Raw genomic sequence first — 19110 nt, 5'->3', positions numbered from 1 at the left:
TCTTTCATCATGCAAAGCTCGCAACTTTTGAAATTCCTCCTACAACAAAAACGCAGTACCTGTCCTCCATGGGTCTTGACCAACATTGAGGTATCTTAACAATGTACAATCTACTAATGATGTCAAAATTCCTGATACCTCTTTACAAACCTCCAATCACCAAAAATATGACAAAATTCTTGATTTCCATCAAAACCCTAACCCTAATGCTTGGCCAAAATACAAAACTACTGTTTGAGCTTCTCTTTTAACAAAGTTTCATGGTTTCTTGAGTCTAGTTGATTGTACTCTCAATAATGACTCAAGTAGTACATGACCCCCTCACACAACCTCATCCAACCATAATTCTTGGAGAAAAAATAAAAAAGGCCAAAATTGCTTTGATTGACTTGTTCCAACATTCAAACTTTGGCTGCTTCAACCAACAAATCTAGATTCCATCTATCTTTCTCATGTATCTCCTTCAATTTCTTCTTGGAAGCTCTCAACTCCCTCCTCATGGTAAGGTTTTTCTTGCATATGTTTTCTATTTGTCTATATAAATGGAGAGTCCTCTTCAACATGTACTTGCCATTTTCCATTGTTGGCTCATACAAGTTCAAAAGATCATACGTCTTTTTCCTAGCCCTTTCATCCTTCTCCTTAAGTTCATCAATCCTACTGTGGGCTTTCTTCAACTACATCCTCAACCTGTTAAAAGTATGTTTCCCCTCATCTATCTTTTTTTTCTTCCCTTCTTGTATTGAACTTTATTCGTCTATCTGCAATTTTCTAGCTGAAGACCTAGTGACGCTAGCTGATGGAGCTTCTACCTCTTGAATGTATTCTCTCACTATCTTCTCCTTACCTTTATACTTAGCGATAGATTGTGCGACCTTTATCACTGATTCTTATTCATTAGCCTTAGTTGTCCTTTCTAAAGCAACCTTCTTCAATTCCATGTTACCATGCTGCAATTGGACTAGGACCAAGTGTGTTTTCTTTAATTGTTCTTGCAATTCAAAAATCTCCTTGCCTTTGTCACTTGGAACAATTTTCCCTGGTATAGCCCCTAAAGGTTTAGATGGCTGCTCAAGTGTTTGTTCTAAGGGAAGTTTATTTGCAGAAGATCTAGAGAGAGGCCTTTTGGAAACCTTTACTACTTCAGGAGAAAAATGCAACTTCCTACCTTTATTCTTTTCTGGTTGATCTATAATTACTGATGGTCTTTTGACTAAACTTCGAATTGGTGATTATATGTCTCTTGCCACATATGATGGTGTGTCCTTATTACTTAAAGAACTGGTTGGTAAGTCAACTGCCAAATTTGAAGAATCTATAAATGAATTCCATGATTGATTTCTCCTATTTAGTTCCAACAACACCAACAATTTAGTTAAAGAGAAGTGGAAAAGACTAGGTTCAACTTGGCTTTGTTTTCCTTGCACTTTGTATTCCATCTTGCTAAGGATTCTAAATAAATAAAAGGGAAGATTCAAAGGACTCCCTCCTGTGAAGTGCATCAAAAGCCTAAAATGATATTGATATATCCTTCGGAACCTTCACTCATAGGTATAGTATCTTCAGATTGCCTTCAAAAGGTTACTCTAGGGCTCAAGTAAGTATTCTCTAGGTAAAATGGCTCCATACCCTTCATTTCAGTATTTGGGTTTCAATAAATCTTTATAATTGGTGATGTCAAGAGGCATGCTCTTGAACCACTTCTCTCCTTGTAGAGGAATCTTCGTGGCAGCTGAGATAGTGACATCTAGTACTAGATAAGTGAGCCCTCCAACCTTAACATCTAATCCACTGAAGCTCAGGGAAAATTCTTTGGTGAGTTGTGCTTTATGCCCCTGGATCTTCTTGCAAAATCTAATGCAGCCAACTTGTTGAAAGGAAACTTTGATTGATGTGTCTCAGTTTATCAAAGTGAGGTCTTGAGGTTTAAATCTCACGATATCACTTCCCTTGTGCCTTTTCCTATTTGGGGTTGTCATTATTTTCACAACAAAGATGAATTCCAATGTTTATTGAATGAAACTTGGTGTATATAAATTAAGAACAACAAATGAGGTAGCAACGATGAAATGGAGCTTATATTAAGATTTTATGACAATTTCAAAATGAAAACCCTACATGGCAAACTCAAACAACACAACTCATCTCCCAAACCCAAAACAACAACTAGTATTTGCTTGGTAATAGTCGAAGAATTAAAAACACATGCGCAACACCAAAAGCGCAGTGCATGGGAGAAAAAAATATTCTTGACCTATGAGGAAAGAAACAACTAGGTATGAAGTTTCAAATCACTGGAATGATAAAGTAGACTTCAGTATCAAGGTGGAAAACGAAATGTGGCTGTTTGGAGGGGGCAAGAACATGAAAATGCAGCACAAAGGCAAAGCGTAGCATATTCTCCAGGAAACACAATGATCTAACAGTTTATAAGTTTACATAGTTTGAATGCATTTCCTCAACACATGGGAGTAACTTCAATTACATGCAAAACAAAGGGCTTCAATAAAACAAATAATTGGAAAAATGAATCTCCTTTGTGCAACGAATCTTAAGTCATGCTCAACGAACTCTCAATGGAAAAATGAATATCTCTGTGATGCTTTTGGAATTTAACCAAGAATTTGAGTTCCCAAGGTGGCTAGATTCGAATTTCAAGAATGATGATGTTAATCTTTGAACCTCAATCATAAAACGCAACAACTATCAGAAGCGCAACGCTATCCTCCTAACCGTTGTACTAATGTGATATCATGGAAAGTTGTGATTTGACATTCTAACTAACCCAAGTGACCCTAAAAATCTATGCCAATGATGATAAGACATGACACCATGACCTTACTCATGATTTTTTGGTGAAACATGACCCTAGACTCATTTAGCTTGACCTCTTTGGATATTTATGAATATTTTCATGATCCTGTTAGAAAATTATACATTATGGAGCAATGGAACACATAAAATATTGCAGAAATATAAACACAGAAAACACATAAAACAAGAGAGACACAGATATACGTGGTTCACCCAGTTTGGGCTACGTCCACCCTGAACAAACAGTGCTTCCTTTCTATTATCCAGCAAAATGAAGAGACACAACCTATAGCAGATCCACTGTATATCCTCTGTTTTCTCTCACAGTCTCACCTCTCCGTTTCTCGCTCACAGAATACACATCTATTACACAGCCTCAAATATAATGCCCTCATACAAAGAGAGGGGTTTCCTTCTAGGGAAAAAAACCCTAAACTAAACATAAGTTCTACTGTTAGATCATCTGCCTAATGAACGGGCCAAAATGACTAGAAATTACTATACTTTTACAAGGAAATTTTACATCTGTTTTTAGCTTCGGGGGTGCTGCCCCCGAGCCCCCGCTAGGGGATTGCTGGCCCCCGGACCCCCCAGCCGGGGGCATCGGCCCCCCTGGACCCTCGCGGGGGGGGGAAAAGTCCCCCCCGCGTGGAGGGGTGTACAAACTTCCTGGGGTATACATCCGGCTCAAAAAAAGACCTCTGAACAATCATGCTCCACACACAACAGATCCTTCACACTCTTTGACATAATTACATTGAATGATGAAATTGTTTATTCTATACTAAGACCAATATCTTGATCTCTACAAAATCATAGCAAGACCTATATATAATTTCCAAAATAATTTGAAAGACAAAACGTGTTTTCTGACTACTATAATTATAGGATACTAACATAATTAACCATGGCCTCCTTCTATATTTTTCCATATTCTGAATCCAATGCCTCCCTGAAAATTATGGGATCATTCATTAATAAATAAAGAAAAATTTAAACAGAAAGTAGATGGAATATATCTCTCTGGCTGCCTTCTCTCTCAAACTGATCTTCTCAAAATTGAAGTGTGTGGCTCTTCCTCTTGTTATTCAAGTTCTGTTTTAGAGTTTGGTTCTTCCCCCTTCAGTTAAAACTACATCATCTTAGTTTCCTTTGGTAGAACTTCATGTTTAATAACATCTTTCAACTCTCCAAACACCACATCTCGATTGTACATAACCTTGTTTCTGGGTTCCAAATATTTTAACCTTTTAAACCATCCTTGTACCCAATAAAGATGCACCTTTCAAATTTATTATACAACTTGGTCCTTTTCTCCTTTGGAACGTGTACATATGCATCACAACCAAATACCCTCAGATGTGTAAAAGATGGTTTCTTACCAGTCCATACCTCATGTGGAGTCTTATCCTCCAATGTTGATGAATGTGATATGTTAAATAGGTAACATGCAACAAGGAAAATTTTAAGAACCTCCCTAAATGTATATGTATAATAAATGGGCGAATCCCCATGATACATAGGAAAAATGGAAGGCGATTTTATTAATAATATAATAGGTATATATAATTTTTTTTGTGAATCTCTCACCAAATTATATTATCTTGTAAAATCATGGTGAATCACTAGTACAAAATGGCGAATCACTAAGAAATCCAAGGGTTGTTGCAGTCGCTCTTTAGAAAATATCTATAATAAGCCTCTATAAAAGGAATAAGTCACAACCATATTCAAAGCCTAACAATTTAGTGTGGTTGAGAGTAAAAATTCTCTCAAACCGCCTAGATATCAGAAACATTACAAATGAAAAAGAAAATAATAATAATAATAATAATAATAATAATAATAATATAATATCCAAGTGGAAACCTCATTAATGCACTTGGGATAGACCTTTGGCTAAAAACCACCATGGAGGAAACCTTAGGTCTAAATAAAGGAATTCCTCCTCATGAAAACCCTATTAGGATAAATGGGGTAAGGCACTAGTGAAAACCGGAAATGGCATCAATATCTTAACAAGAAAAATGAAAAAACAAAGGAAAAAAAGGAGGAGAAAAAAACTTTTGGTTCATAAATGTTTTCAAGTACACAGACACTAAATATGACTAGCAGTAGGTCAATGAAGATCTAAAACTAGATTGAGAAATAAATCATTCCAAGATACCTATACCAATAAAACAATTGGAAGGATTAATGTATCTATACAAAAGTCATCACAACAAAGCAACATTGTACATCCTATTACAATTTCTATTTGCAAGAATCATCATCATCATCTTCATACTCCATTGTTATCCTCCATTTCACACTTTCTCTATATCCTCCATTTCATCATCCTCTTTATTATCGATGCACCATACTAATTGTAGCAAGCACCATTTCCAAGTCCCATTAGCATTTTTCATATTCACCATATTTCTTGCAAAACAATTGTATGTTTCCATTACAAAACAAAGTGCTCTTACTATTGTCATGGAAAATCATATAGTACAATTTCTCCCATTGTTGAAGGTTATACATCACACAAATCATCACTGATATCATCATGGATGAAAACCTTCTTCAACAATATTCAACATACACAACCCCATGTGGTTTTCTCTGAACAACATTGATACCACCAACTCCTCCCAACACGCCATCACTGCTCATCTCCGTGATTGGCTGTCAGATGGGAGTTCACAAACGCCTACATAAAAGGGATGGAATGAAGGGAAATAATGTCCATCATCTCAAACAAAGGTATTCAAATATGGTTATGGAAACACATGACTATAATTATGGCCCTATTCATGAACCTCACCTTGTGAAGATGGAGAAGGTCATGGTTAGTTAATAAGTTGGTGCCCAAATTCAAGCCCATTTGGCTCTGTTGATATTATGGTTCCAAGTAGCTCTTCTTTATCTTTCAGGCTAGTGGACACTATTTTGTTGGTCTCTCCCACATGATCTTTTCCTTACGTCCCCTATCCCACTCCCCCCATACCTTGTTTTATCAAAATCCATGTCTCATCCTGGTTCTTCCCCTAGCCATCACATAAGTCAAGGTCAAGGAGTCTCCTTGCACATGAGAGCACAAGATGACATAAAAGACTTTGTAGTATATTATTTGGAGCATACCCCTAGGGTAGCTAGAGAGGAATTGAAATTATTGAAAATGAAGCAAGAGTGGGAATATTTCTACCAAATGGAGAGGTTGGAGAAAATATAGGATAGCGGAATCCAGACCTGGGTAATACTAGATCAAGGCACACCCAATATATGTAAACAACATAATATCTCTATTGGAAAATCAAAACTACCCTGGGTAAATTCATGTTAGAAAGAAGTGAGTCCCAATAGGAGATTCTCTTGTGCATAGATACTTTGCAATTACAAGTGTACAATTTGGATTACAAGGTGACTTCTCTTTCCAAGAAAGTAGTAGAATTAGGATTTCCTAAGAACAAGGAAGAGGAGGTTGCACCTTCACCCCAACAAGAAGATTCCCCCTAATGATGGTTGGGTTTTTTTATTATTATTATTATTTTTTAGATTAGGCTATACAACCTTCTCATTAGCTCTAGTTTTAAGTCTTTCATTGCTTTGTTTGATAGTCTTAGGATACATGACTTATTACGCCGTAAGGCGTTTCCCTTTGAGAATAACTCCCCCCGAATGCCACTCTACACCATTTGGCACTGTCGATCTTGTGTTAGACGATTGAATTATTATGAGCCATCAGATGTGAGTTTTAGTTAGTTAGGTGTGTTAGTTTCCCTATCAGTCATGATGAAGGAGGAGGCCGCTCATTCATCTTCGTGTTGTACCCAAAGCATGGCACCAATCAATTGATAGTTGTGAGTTCTTGGAGCAACGAAAGTTGCTTGGCTGCTCTGTCTTCGTGTTGTACCCAAAGCATGGTGCCAATCAATTGATAGTTGTGAGTTCTTGCAGCAACGAAAGTTGTTGGGTTGCTCTATCAGATGTGAGCAACCAGAAAATCCAAGCTCTTGAAAAACTAGGAAATTTTACTGGAGATGAGAAACCAGAAGATCGAGGGAAAGGGTTTAAGGTACTCTATAGAAGATGGTCGAGCACGACTGAGTTTGAGTAAACATAGTGTCCAAATGGATGAACCATGCCAACCTTTACCATCTCAATTGCACACATTACCACTTGATTTACATAAAAGTGTGTCTTCCATAAATGATTCTTTAGGTATTTCTTTCTTGCAAGAAACTCTATTCAATCTATAAGAAGGAGGTCACTCACTCGTCTTTGTGTTGTACCTAGAGCATGGTGCAAATAAATTAATAGATGTGAGTTTTTGGAGCAATGGAAGCTTCTTGGCTACTTTGTCGGATGTGAGCAACCATAAAAACTAGGCTCTTGAATAACTGGAACATTTTACTAGAGATGAGAAACCAGAAAATTAAGGGCAAGGATTAAGGTACTCTATAGAAGATGGCCGAGCACCACTGAGTTTGAGTAAACATAGTGTTCAAATGGATGAACAATTCCAACCTTTACCATCTCAATTGCACACATTACCACTTGATTTGGATAAAAGTGTGTCTTCCACAGATGATTCTTTAGGTATGGAAAGAGATAGATGTAGCACAAGCGAAATCCATGCGTCTGGATCTGTGCGCATCTTGTGGATCTTGTTTTAGATGGTAATGATTTGAGCAGTTATATACGAGAGCCTACTTTTCCTAATGTTACATGCAATAATTTGCAGATTTTAGACTTGAGTAGTAACAATCTGCAAGGGCCCGTGCCTCTGTTTCTTAGACAGTTTCATGGCCTGCAAGAGTTGGATCTGAGCAATAACTGTCTGGTACAATACCTGAAGCTCTTATCCAACTGAATTTATGAAGTTTGAATTTGGCTCTTAACAATCTCAGTGGACCCATTCCGGTGTTTTCACTAAGTTTTGGCAATGAGTCATTTGCATGAAACAGGCACTGTGGGCCTCCTCTTGCACCTTGTGCTGGAACTCAAGCTCATAGGCATTCTGGATTGAGCCCTGGGGCAGTTGCAAGAATTTTTATTGCATTGATGACATCCATTGTTGTTTGTGTGTCCTTGTTGATAGGAATTGGAAGTGCCCACAATATGAAAGTGTTGGGAGGAGGAGGGGACCCCTCTTTGAATGAATTGGAAGATGAAGAAACAGGGGAGGGTATATTAGTGGTTTTTGAAGGTGGGGAGAATCTCATGGTTGAGGATGTGCTGAATGCATTAGGTCAAGTACTAGGTAAGACCAACTATGGCACTGTCTACAAAACCAAGCTTAGACAAGGAGGAACTATTGCTCTCTTGACTTGCAAGGACCGAAAAAAAAAAATCTTAGCTGTAATTAAGGATTTGGGTGGCCTTTGACATAAAAATATAGTCCCTCTCAGAGAATTTTATGAAAGAACAAGAGAGAAGCTTCTTGTATATGATTATCAGAAGAAAGGAAACTTGGTTGACCTTCTTCATGGTAAGTTGTCATTTTGAAACCCAAGACTAAGGAAGATTTTCTCTGTTGTCCTTGCTTTTGCATATGCTCAAGGTGGGAGGCCCTCTTTGAACTGGGCTCGCAGGCATACAGATATAAAAAGAAATGGTATTTCAACAAGATCTTTAATGGAACAATATTTTAAAAAGATTTGGAATAAATAGTATTCAAAAGGTTCATGAAACAAACTATGGATAGACCATTATAGCAATGATAACATCACCTATATGAGCGCATTTACGATTACTTGCTCCTAGAACTCGAATACACATTATTTTTCGGGCTCCACTATTATCCACTATATTCAAATAAGTTTGAGACTGAATCATTTTTCCTGATGAAATAAATAGGTAAAGATGGAATGGATAGAACAGATTCTCCCGGAGAATTCCCTCCGGGAAGGTCGAAATATTGAAAAGTTTTTTCATTTTTATTGGAGCAGCAAGAGGACTTTCCCACCTTCATGTTGGGCTTGAAACACCCATCATTCATGGCAACCTCAAATACAAGAATTTTTTGGTGGATGAAAACTATGTGGCATATCTTACTGATTATACTCTAGATCAGTTAATGACCCCACCATCTGCTGCTTAGATGATGAATGAAGATACACTTGAGGGTTACATGACATTCTCCTGTTAGAAATACTCATTGGGAACAAACCATGGAAGAATGAGAGCTATGACGAATTTATGGATTTTCCTTCTATTGTGAAGACTACTGTATTGGAGGAGAGTAGGTTGGATATGTTTGATGTTGATACCTTAAAGGGATTAAGAAGTCCTGTAGATGATGGATTACTTTGAGCACTACAACTTGCCATGCGTTGTTATGCACCTTCTCCATCGGTGAGACCAGATATTAAGGATGTCATCCAACAACTAGAGGAGATAAGGCCTAAGTCTCAATTTGCTTTATATACTCCCACTGATACTAGGAGTGAACTAACACTTTCATTTTAGCTTCATGTTCATTATTTGTACTCACCTTTAGGCAATTTTATGCCTCTCCATTTGCATGCTTTACTCTTCTTTTTCTATTTCTTTGATGTATTATTTAATGTAGAAGACATCTTTCAAATCCAATGGAGTAAATACCTGAGCATGCAACAATAGAAAATTCCAAAATTTGCATGGTTACACCCTAGCAGTAGGGATGAATTTAATTAAGTATCCACAGAGTTGAGGTATTGGAAGGTATTGCCATTTTCTTTCCTTTTTGAGGACCCTGTATTTGGCTTTAGTGTCTAGGGTTTTTAGTGAACTTCCCCAATCATTCATATTTGTATGGAAGGTGAAGAAGTTCACCTAAAATGTTAGATTAAATGCCAACACAGGGTCCTCCCTGAATAGTAGGAGGACTAGAAAACATGATCTCCATTTTTGTTGCTTGTGTTATGCACTTCCGCATGAAAATATAGTCCCTCTTAGAGAATTTTATGAAAGAACAAGAGAGAAGCTTATTGTATATGATTATTAGAAGAAATGCAACTTGGCTAACCTTCTTCATTGTAAGTTGTCATTTTGAAACCCAAGACTAAGGAAGATTTTCTCTGTTGTCTTTTGTTTCTTCTCCAAAATTAGGAAAATTGATTAGATTACATCATCCATTCATAGGATATCAACTGTACATGGATTACAAAGATTCAAATAAAGTTTGGCCTTGAAATTTGTCTACATCCTCTATGACCAACAAACGACGTTCGCAAGGTCTTGTCAAATGGGCCATTGCACTGATATAACACATGGCCTTTTGGCCTCTACATTTTAGAGTTTTTATATTGTTCACAAGACATGAATTTCACTTCCAAAATTAATGTGGTTCTCCCAAATATATAGCACAAGTAGAAAATATTATCACTTTACATGGAAAGTATCCACAGTTTGCTTCTACTTACAAATTGATGTTAGGATTCCAATAATAAGATTCAAGAGGCCATGATATAACCATATATTAAATATGAAGAATGCACTAAAGTTATGCATCTCAAATACACTTAAGTTAGGTTCTACATTCAATATGAAGTCTTGCAATGCTCTCTTCTTCATTAAGGGAAATCCTCATCTTGTAGGTATGTGGGCTCGATCCTTGGTCTTACTCATGCAAAAGATCCTTGCTTTTGCAAATGCTCGAGGTGGGAGTGTTATAGACATTTTTGTGTCTAACAGCATGGAGCATGAAATGTCAATAATCTGAGGGATCCAAAGTCCCTAAACAGGTTGTTCTTACCCTTAGAGGAACAAGGTCAGCAAACCACAGCACTGAAAATCAGTTCTCCACCTGAAAACACTCAAAAACAGGCTATTTCTGGATCATGTCAGCTGTTCCACTGAGCATCCACGCTGAATGTCAACTGCTCCACTCTGTACCTGCGCTGAATGTCAAATCTAATGAAGGCTACCTGCGCTAGGCGAGATTGGCCAAGTGGCACAGTCATTCTGCAAGGTGTCAACTGCCCAGGAAGCTTCCAAACTGACACTTGGGTCAAGGAATTCGCCTTGTGATGAGTAAGAGGGTCTTGGTCTCCAAGTGGAAGCAAGAATCTCCAAGTGGACTCAAGAACTGAAGATTAACTGAAGTAGGAGAGGACACTAGTCAGCTTCATGTCAGTCTCAAGCTGACTCATGCTTTCTCCAAAACTTCTATATATAGAGCTCTCTCATGAGGTCTATGGAGGCTGGAATTTTGTGCAAGTAAGGAAGTGCTGTTGGTTTGAGTATAGAACTATTGGGTGATTTTCTTGAAGGAGGTGAAGAGGAGATTTCTTTTTGCTGGGAGGTGTTGCTGGATTGGGCCTATTATGGTTGTAACTCTCTCAGAACTTTGCTTCTTCTATTAATAAAGCATTTGAGGTTCTTCTATATGCATGTGTCTCTATGGTGAATTGATGCTTGTATATTTGATTTATGCTAATCCCTGAATCGATTATGGATGTATGCTTCTTGTAGTTTCCTTTTCTTGTGCTTTTACAAGATCTTTGTGTAGCTGGGCCGGTGAAAGAGCAAGGAGTTAGGAGCAAGCAGCAAGGAGTGAGGATTGGATCGACTATTAGCGCAAGATAACGGTTAGTAGATCATCCTTCTCTTCTCTCTCTCATCTCATAAAGAAGTAATCTTGAATAGCTTTCCATTCAGTTGTTGCTGAGGTACTATCACCCTTAGAGTGGGATAGGGTCATTCCGTATTGGATACTTTTCCCAACAACAAATTGGCGACTCCGCTGGGGATCGTATCTTGTTGGTTGTTTGTGTTTTTTCTATTCATTTCATAAACAAAGGGAGTACCGAATCGAACTGTATTTGGATCTATCAAATACAAAGTAGAGGGCAGCTACTCTGGCTCAGTTTCTGAGCAAGTTTATGATTTGAAGAGCTGATCCACAAGGACTCTAATAAGCTCTTAGTGATAGCTTTTCATCCTCCTTTCCATCCATTAGTGTGTCCTTGACTGATAGCTTCTGATTTGAGCAAAAACTGTGAATTTTTGAGCAATCTGTGACCCGGAAACCACCAGAAACGAAAGTTTCGTTCTTCAGTGCAGGCTGTACAAAGGCTGTCTACATTTTAGCGCAGTTCCCGAAGGGGCTACCTGCGCTGAAGGTCAAACAGGCAGTGTACCACCTGCGCTGGACCAGTCTTGCCTTGTGCTACTGGGGTTTCCTGCTATTTCTTGCCCTGTTTTCACTCTTGTTTTGCTGTTTGTTGCCAGTCAGTGTGCCTATCTGAAACCAACTTTCTTTGTCACTATTCCGCCTTAGTTGTATAAAGAAACTGTGTTTGTTCTTTTTGTATTTCTTGTGTCATTTACAGTTTCCCATAACGAAAGTGAACCAGTCTTGCTGTGGCCTCTTAGATCTAGACCTGTGATTAAGTGTCGTTTTGATCTTAAGAGTTAGTTTATTTGCTGTTCATAGCTGATTGAGCTTGTCGCTTTCGTCATATGGTTTGAATTTATATATTTCTAGTGTCAAAACAAGTAAATCTTAAGGTGTCTTTCGATTTTGGACAAACTTGTTTGCTTTCGCTTGAAATTGAATTCAAAGTTATACAACAGCTTTCTTTTTTCATTTCATCAACATTAAGAAAGAGAAAAGAAATACTTGCATTGTGCATGTGCATTATGACAGTTTTCATGTTGGTTTAGGAAAATGCATTAGTGTGTGCTCTATGATCTGTGTGAAAAGGTGTTATCTTCCTTCTCCCTCAGTAGTTAAGGTTTTCAAAGTTGAAAGATTGAAAAGCTTGCTTATCATCTTAGACTGCATTCAGGAGTGTTACTATACATCTCGTGGTGATCCATAAAGGAAAACTGCTAAACAAGATCAACCTTAAAATAAATTGAATTTACATAACAACGCATTGAAACATAACGCAAACATCTAGAGGTCTAAGCTAGAGACGTGTTCCGGCGTCGTTAAACGTAGTGACTGTCGATATCGACGAAGGTGGGTGATTCCTCCTGAGAGTCGGTGGCACTAATACGGACTTGTGCTCCCACGTACCTTCGCGTATATATTGGGAGACCCCTATAGGATCAAAGCCTTTATCCATAGGAAACCGTTTCGGCCGCCCTACTGATCACAATGCAGTGAACACAACATTCACGAAGATCGACCACTCGTACCGTAAAACGTATTCTGTGGTTTTGCGAAAGGTTTGGCACACCCTCTGCCTAGAACTCCAGAGCAGTTTCTTTTGGCCTTTTTCAAACTCTATAACTGAAAAAGTCCATCCGAGCATTTGTCACTTCGGGCTCGTTAAAACATCGAAGGAGACTAGAGTCATCTTTAGCTTTTTCTCGACTCTTAAAAAGTGAAAAAGCAAGTTGTGTCTAAGCGTCGTTATAAAATTTATTTTAAACGGAACATAATCACCTCCTATTCCCGCATTGATCTTTAAGTTGAGAACATGGAACGCCCCAACCAAGGAACTCCACATGATGGAAATCCTAGTCCTTTCTCCTCTTAGGGAGAAGTTGGTGCGCCCCACATGGCCACATTGTCGCTTCCAGGACTGACAATTGGCCTGCCTATTTGGCTTTTCTCAACTAATGTAGCTCAGAACACCATGGTTCCTGAGCAGTCGAGTCGGCGGTTAGATGAGTCTAGAGTCTCCCACCAGCCTTCTACTTCCTCCAACCCTTCCTCCAATCCTTCATCTTCAAAAGGTAGAGCCGACAAAAGCCAACCTCCCACGGAGAAGAAGGAAAAGAAGAAGAAAGAGAAGAAGAAGAAGGAGCCTAAGGCAACTGGGGGCAAGCAAAAGACATCTAACAAAAACCCACACACAGCACAGACCGGGCCTAAATCGCCATGTGTCATATGTAGAGGAGACCATTTCCATAGAGATTTTCCCTGTATTCCCCGGATACTAAGGGACTGGTCCCCTCGGTTGCACAATTCGGGAGCCTCAACCTCTGATAGCCAGGTTGAGTGCTTACCGTCAACCAGCGAAAGTGAAGGTTCAAGACAAAAAGGAGGAGCAAGATCCCCCTATAGACTGTGTGAAGGCGATCACGCCATCCACCGTTGTCCCTTCTTAGACGAAGCAAAGAGAGTTTTGGAAGATCGTCCGGTTTCACCGGTTAGACTTCCTCCTGGATACAAAAAACTCGTGCCAAGTCCTTCGTTGGTTGAAAACACAGCTGGCCCGCTCAAGTGGTCAGCTGAGGCGTCGGTCATTGAAAATGAACCTACTGAATCCAGACCAGACGAAAGTCTAAAGGTCGATACGGCAGTTGACCCGGTTCTTCCTTTAGAGGTTTCATCCTCAAATGACACCGTCACTAAAGATTCATCTTCAAATGACACCCTCACGGAAGAGAATAAGGATGACACCATCCAGATTCTTTTCATCAACACAGATTCTGATGAGCATCAGGGCAATGCGCCCATTCCTTTATCGCGGGAAGGAACATCGTCAGGATCGTATCCGGCCGTGTATTCGGTCCCACCACCGAGCAACCTGGTTGTGTCCTTTGATTGGAACCAACTGGGCAGACCCCGGCTACCAGCCAGTATACCATTCAGAATCATAGTCCAAATTTATAGAATGGTGATGGCTGGGACTATCATTGATGAAGGGGCATCTGTGAGTATCCTTTCCTCTGTTGCTTGGAAAGCACTGGGTTCCCCGGCGCTTTTGCCTGAGATAAGAAATCTCTCGGGCTTTGATAAAGGAACCAGTCGACCGTTAGGGATCCTCCCCAATGTGCCTGTTACGTTGAAAGGGAAGACCGTTCAAATGAACGTGATGGTCGTTCAAGGACCCTTGGATTATAACCTACTCCTTGGACGAGACTATATATATTGCATGGGAGCTATAGTCTCCTCACTCTTTAGAGTAATGTGTTTTCCACACAAAGGAAGGGTGGTCAAGCTCGTAGACCAACTTTCATTTCCAGGATCACGCATCGCAAATAGTCAAATACCAACCCTTAATGGTCTTTTCACTCAAGAAATGTCTCCACCCCCAGTCCTCCTTCCCGATGAATGCGAGTGATTCGGAAAGATGGGACTGGAACCCAGGGGGCATGCATCCTGGTCTGCTTCGGGCAGAGGAAACCCTGGGTATAGGGTAGAATTTCCGCGAAAGAATATGACTAGTCCGTACCCCGTCCGTATGTGGAAGAGGGGTTGTTCTGGGATAGGATTCTTTTGTTAAAGTTATGTGTTTGATGATTTCTAGTCATTCACCTTTGTCTAAATAGGTAGGCAATACCAAAGAAAGAGATTCCTTTGCGGCAGCAAATTGTAACCATCTTTGGGTAAAAAGGCAAGCCTCACCCATTAAAACAAATGTTTTGAAGGATAAGTAGGGGCAGCCTCCAAAGAAAGAGATTCCTTTGCTGCAACAAATTGTAACCATCTTTGAGTAACCTAATGATAGACATCGCCGAAGAAAGAGTTTCATTTGCGGCAGCAAATAAAACCATTTTTTGGATAACCTGAAAGAGGCAAGCCTCACCCTTTAAAACAAATGTTTTATCGGATAAGTAGGGGCAGCCTTGAAATTGTATTTTATACCTGGGGGCATGCAGACCTTTTGGAGTGCAAGCTAGGGGCGGTTATTTATCTGTTTTTGGGATTAGCCGTTTCCGAACTTGCATGAAGAAAGGATGAGAAGGAGCATAGCTTTGGTAAGGCGCAAGCTCTATAAAAAATGGGATCTTTCAGGAGACATTCTTATCTTATGACTGGTATATCGAGCAGTTTTAGCATAAAGTTCATGCTCGTTAAAAAATAAACGCAAGATTCGAGCAGTTTTACCGCAGAATTTATGCTCGTTAAAAAATAGAAAAGCGTGAGCAAGGGTTCCACCAGAGTTCAAGCTCGTTAAAAAATGAACCTATCCCGGTAAATAACCATTGTGATCGTAAATTTATTAGCCATAAAAAGCCTTGGTCGTGTTTGCACTTGCCACCTCCATTTCATTTTGGCCGATCGTTCACCCCCATATGATTGTTTACCCCTTTTGAGGAACAGCTGCGAAGAGTGATCTCACTTAGCCATCCTTGTGACACTGCCGTGATTGGAAAATTCCAACTTGTACCTGGAATCTGCTGCTATCCCTGTTTATCACTCGTTCCTCAAAAGACGAGTCTTCTTTGAGCTCTTTTCAATTGACTCGTAAAATATAAAAAGTTTGCCGAGTTTTGGCCTTCCAGCTCGTTAAAAGGACTGGAAGAGTTATCCCTCTTCTAGATTTTAATCTTTTTGGACCTGAGGGATTATTGCACAAAAAGATCGAGTGCTTGTTTTATTCGGCTCGTTAAAGTTATCGAAAATTCATCCCTTTTGTATTGTTTTATACTTTTTCGGACTTAAGGGATTAGATGACGAAAAAGGAATTTTGGAGTTAACTTTCTGTACCTTTTCAGACTCTCTAAAAATGAAAAGGACCGAGTTGTCTTTGTCGCTAGACTCGTTAAAATGATTGAATAGCGACAAACTTGTCTTTAGACGAGAATGAGTTTCCCTATCGCTAGGCTCGTTAAAACATAGCGATGGGCTTGCCCGAAGGGCAGGTTATAGAACAAGCATATGTTATCCTCCTCAAGCTTGACAAAAATAAAGAGGTATTGGTTAGAAATGACTGGGGAAAAATTGGGAGAACCTCAAAGCTTTAATGGTAGCAAGTCGCTCTTGAACATGACACTTTGTCCTCCGTACCACATCGGGTTGGGTTGTTTCATTCACCGGTCTCATCACCATGGTCTTCGCCAAACCATCCGTATTTGGGGTAATGCTACCGATCCATCACATCAGTGTCGTTATATGTTCAAAATATGTGTTCAGAAAGAGTCAGCCGTGTCCCATCCACTGCCATACATTATCCTTCATCCGCCCATGATCGCCACCCTGAATCATATCTCACAGATTGTTTTCACCTCCACTAAAATCATTAGCTCCGTTCCGTGTCACTGATGTGGGATTCATTAAGGCCCTCCTTTGACGGATCGCTTCTTGTCGACTTCAGCTCATTATCCAAGAAGTTGATCTAGGAACACCCCCCCCCAGTACTTTGAAGCTTGCATGCCTCAATGGCAAGTTTCTCACTTCCGGCGACAGGTATACATCAATGACCTTCGACCAGAAGATTTTGCGTGGTGTTCGACGCCAAGTCCTTTATTCACACCACGTGAATTGTACTGCAGTACCTTGAGGGTCATTGTCATTATTGGTGATTCCTCTCGCGCTTGTTAACGATTTACATTATTGACTGGTAATCAAGCGATGTCTTTCCATGTTCGACTTCAGCGCAATTCTCACATGGATCGACTTGTACTTAGAGTGAAGATCGAACGAGATTGAAGACCCCGGATCTAGTTTCATCCATCCGGGTTGCGATATATATTCAGGAAATATAAAGACATTTGATATGTAAATTATTGCAGCAGATGATCATCCTACTCAAAGGATGATAATTTCAGTAGAGAATTATCAGTCTATCATCAGACGGTCGTCTGTTATATGTACCAAAATGAATTTATAAAGCTGAGCATGGGAATACCCGCCTCAGCTAGATCATGAAGGTAGAATGAAAAATAATGTATTGTATTGTATTTTATTGCAGGGCACCTCTCAGCGATTGAATGAACTTCGGATCCTCCTGATAAAGCATTTCACCCGATAAACGACCTCATACTTTAGGGGGCAACTGTTATAGACATTTTTGTGCCTAACAACATGGAGCATGAAATATCAATAATCTGAGGGATCCAAAGTCCCTAAACATGTTGTTCTTACCCTTAGAGGAACAAGGTCAGCAAACCACAGCACTGAAAATCAGTTCTCCACCTGAAAACACTCAAAAACAGGCTATTTCTGGATCATGTCAGCTGCTCCACTGAGCATCTGCGCTGAATGTCAACTGCTCCACTCTGTACCTGCGCTGAATGTCAAATCTAATGAAGGCTACCTGCGCTGGGCGAGATTGGCCAAGTGGCACAGTCATTCTGCAAGGTGTCAACTGCCCAGGAAGCTTCCAAACTGACACTTGGGTCAAGGAATTCGCCTTGTGATGAGTAAGAGGGTCTTGGTCTCCAAGTGGAAGCAAGAATCTCCAAGTGGACTCAAGAACTGAAGATTAACTGAAGTAGGAGAGGACACTAGTCAACTTCATGTCAGTCTCAAGCTGACTCATGCTTTCTCCAAAACTTCTATATATAGAGCTCTCTCATGAGGTCTATGGAGGCTGGAATTTTGTGCAAGTAAGGAAGTGCTGTTGGTTTGAGTATAGAACTATTGGGTGATTTGCTTGAAGGAGGTGAAGAGGAGATTTCTTTCTGCTGGGAGGTGTTGCTGGATTGGGCCTATTATGGTTGTAACTCTCTCAGAACTTTGCTTCTTCTATTAATAAAGCATTTGAGGTTCTTCTATATGCATGTGTCTCTATGGTGAATTGATGCTTGTATATTTGATTTATGCTAATCCCTGAATCGATTATGGATGTATGCTTCTTGTAGTTTCCTTTTCTTGTGCTTTTACAGGATCTTTGTGTAGCTGGGCCGGTGAAAGATCAAGGAGTTAGGAGCAAGCAGCAAGGAGTGAGGATTGGATCGACTATTAGTGCAAGATAACGGTTAGTAGATCATCCTTCTCTTCTCTCTCTCATCTCATAAAGAAGTAATCTTGAATAGCTTTGCATTCAGTTGTTGCTGAGGTACTATCACCCTTAGAGTGGGATAGGGTCATTCCGTATTGGATACTTTTCCCAACAACAGGGAGGCCCTCTTTGATCTCGGCTCACAGGCACAAGATTATTCTTAGAGCAGCAAGAGGACTTGCCCACCTTCACACCGGGCTTGAAATACCCACCATTCATGGCAACCTCAAATACAAGAATGTATTGGTGGATGAAAACTATGTGGCATATCTTACTAATTATAGTCTATACCATTTAATGACCCCGTCATCTGCTGCTCAGATGATGAATGCAGCTACACTTGAGGGATACAAGGCATTCTCCTGTTAGAAATACTCATTGGGAAGAAACTAGGCAAGAATGAGAGCTCTGACAAATTTTTGGATTTGCCTTCTATTGGGAAGACTATTGTATTGGAGGAGAGTACGTTGAGTCTTTTTATGTTGATATCTCGAGGGGATTAAGAAGTCCTATAGAAGATGGATTACTTCGAGCACTACAACTTGCCATGGGTTGTTGTGCACCTTCTCCATCAGTGAGACTAGATATTGAGGTTGTCATCCAACAACTGGAGGAGATAAGGCCTAAGACTTGTTTTTCTTTATATGCTCCCACGTATACTAGGAGTGAACTAGTGCATACATTTTAGCTTCATGTTCAA

The 19110-nt window shown here is 39.8% G+C and overlaps 1 pseudogene; it reads left to right on the top strand.

The window, feature by feature from the left end:
• Positions 1-5488: 5488 nt before the first annotated feature.
• Positions 5489-18779, top strand: LOC149211677 (putative kinase-like protein TMKL1; annotated as a pseudogene).
• Positions 18780-19110: the final 331 nt, after the last annotated feature.

This window comes from Pinus tabuliformis, chromosome 1_1, assembly GCF_031772625.1.
Source record: "Pinus tabuliformis cultivar Carrire ecotype Pingquan chromosome 1_1, CPIR1, whole genome shotgun sequence".
Taxonomy (NCBI): domain Eukaryota; kingdom Viridiplantae; phylum Streptophyta; class Pinopsida; order Pinales; family Pinaceae; genus Pinus; species Pinus tabuliformis.
The sequence above is the reverse complement of the archived record's forward strand: the minus strand, read 5'-3'. Positions and strand labels throughout refer to the sequence as shown.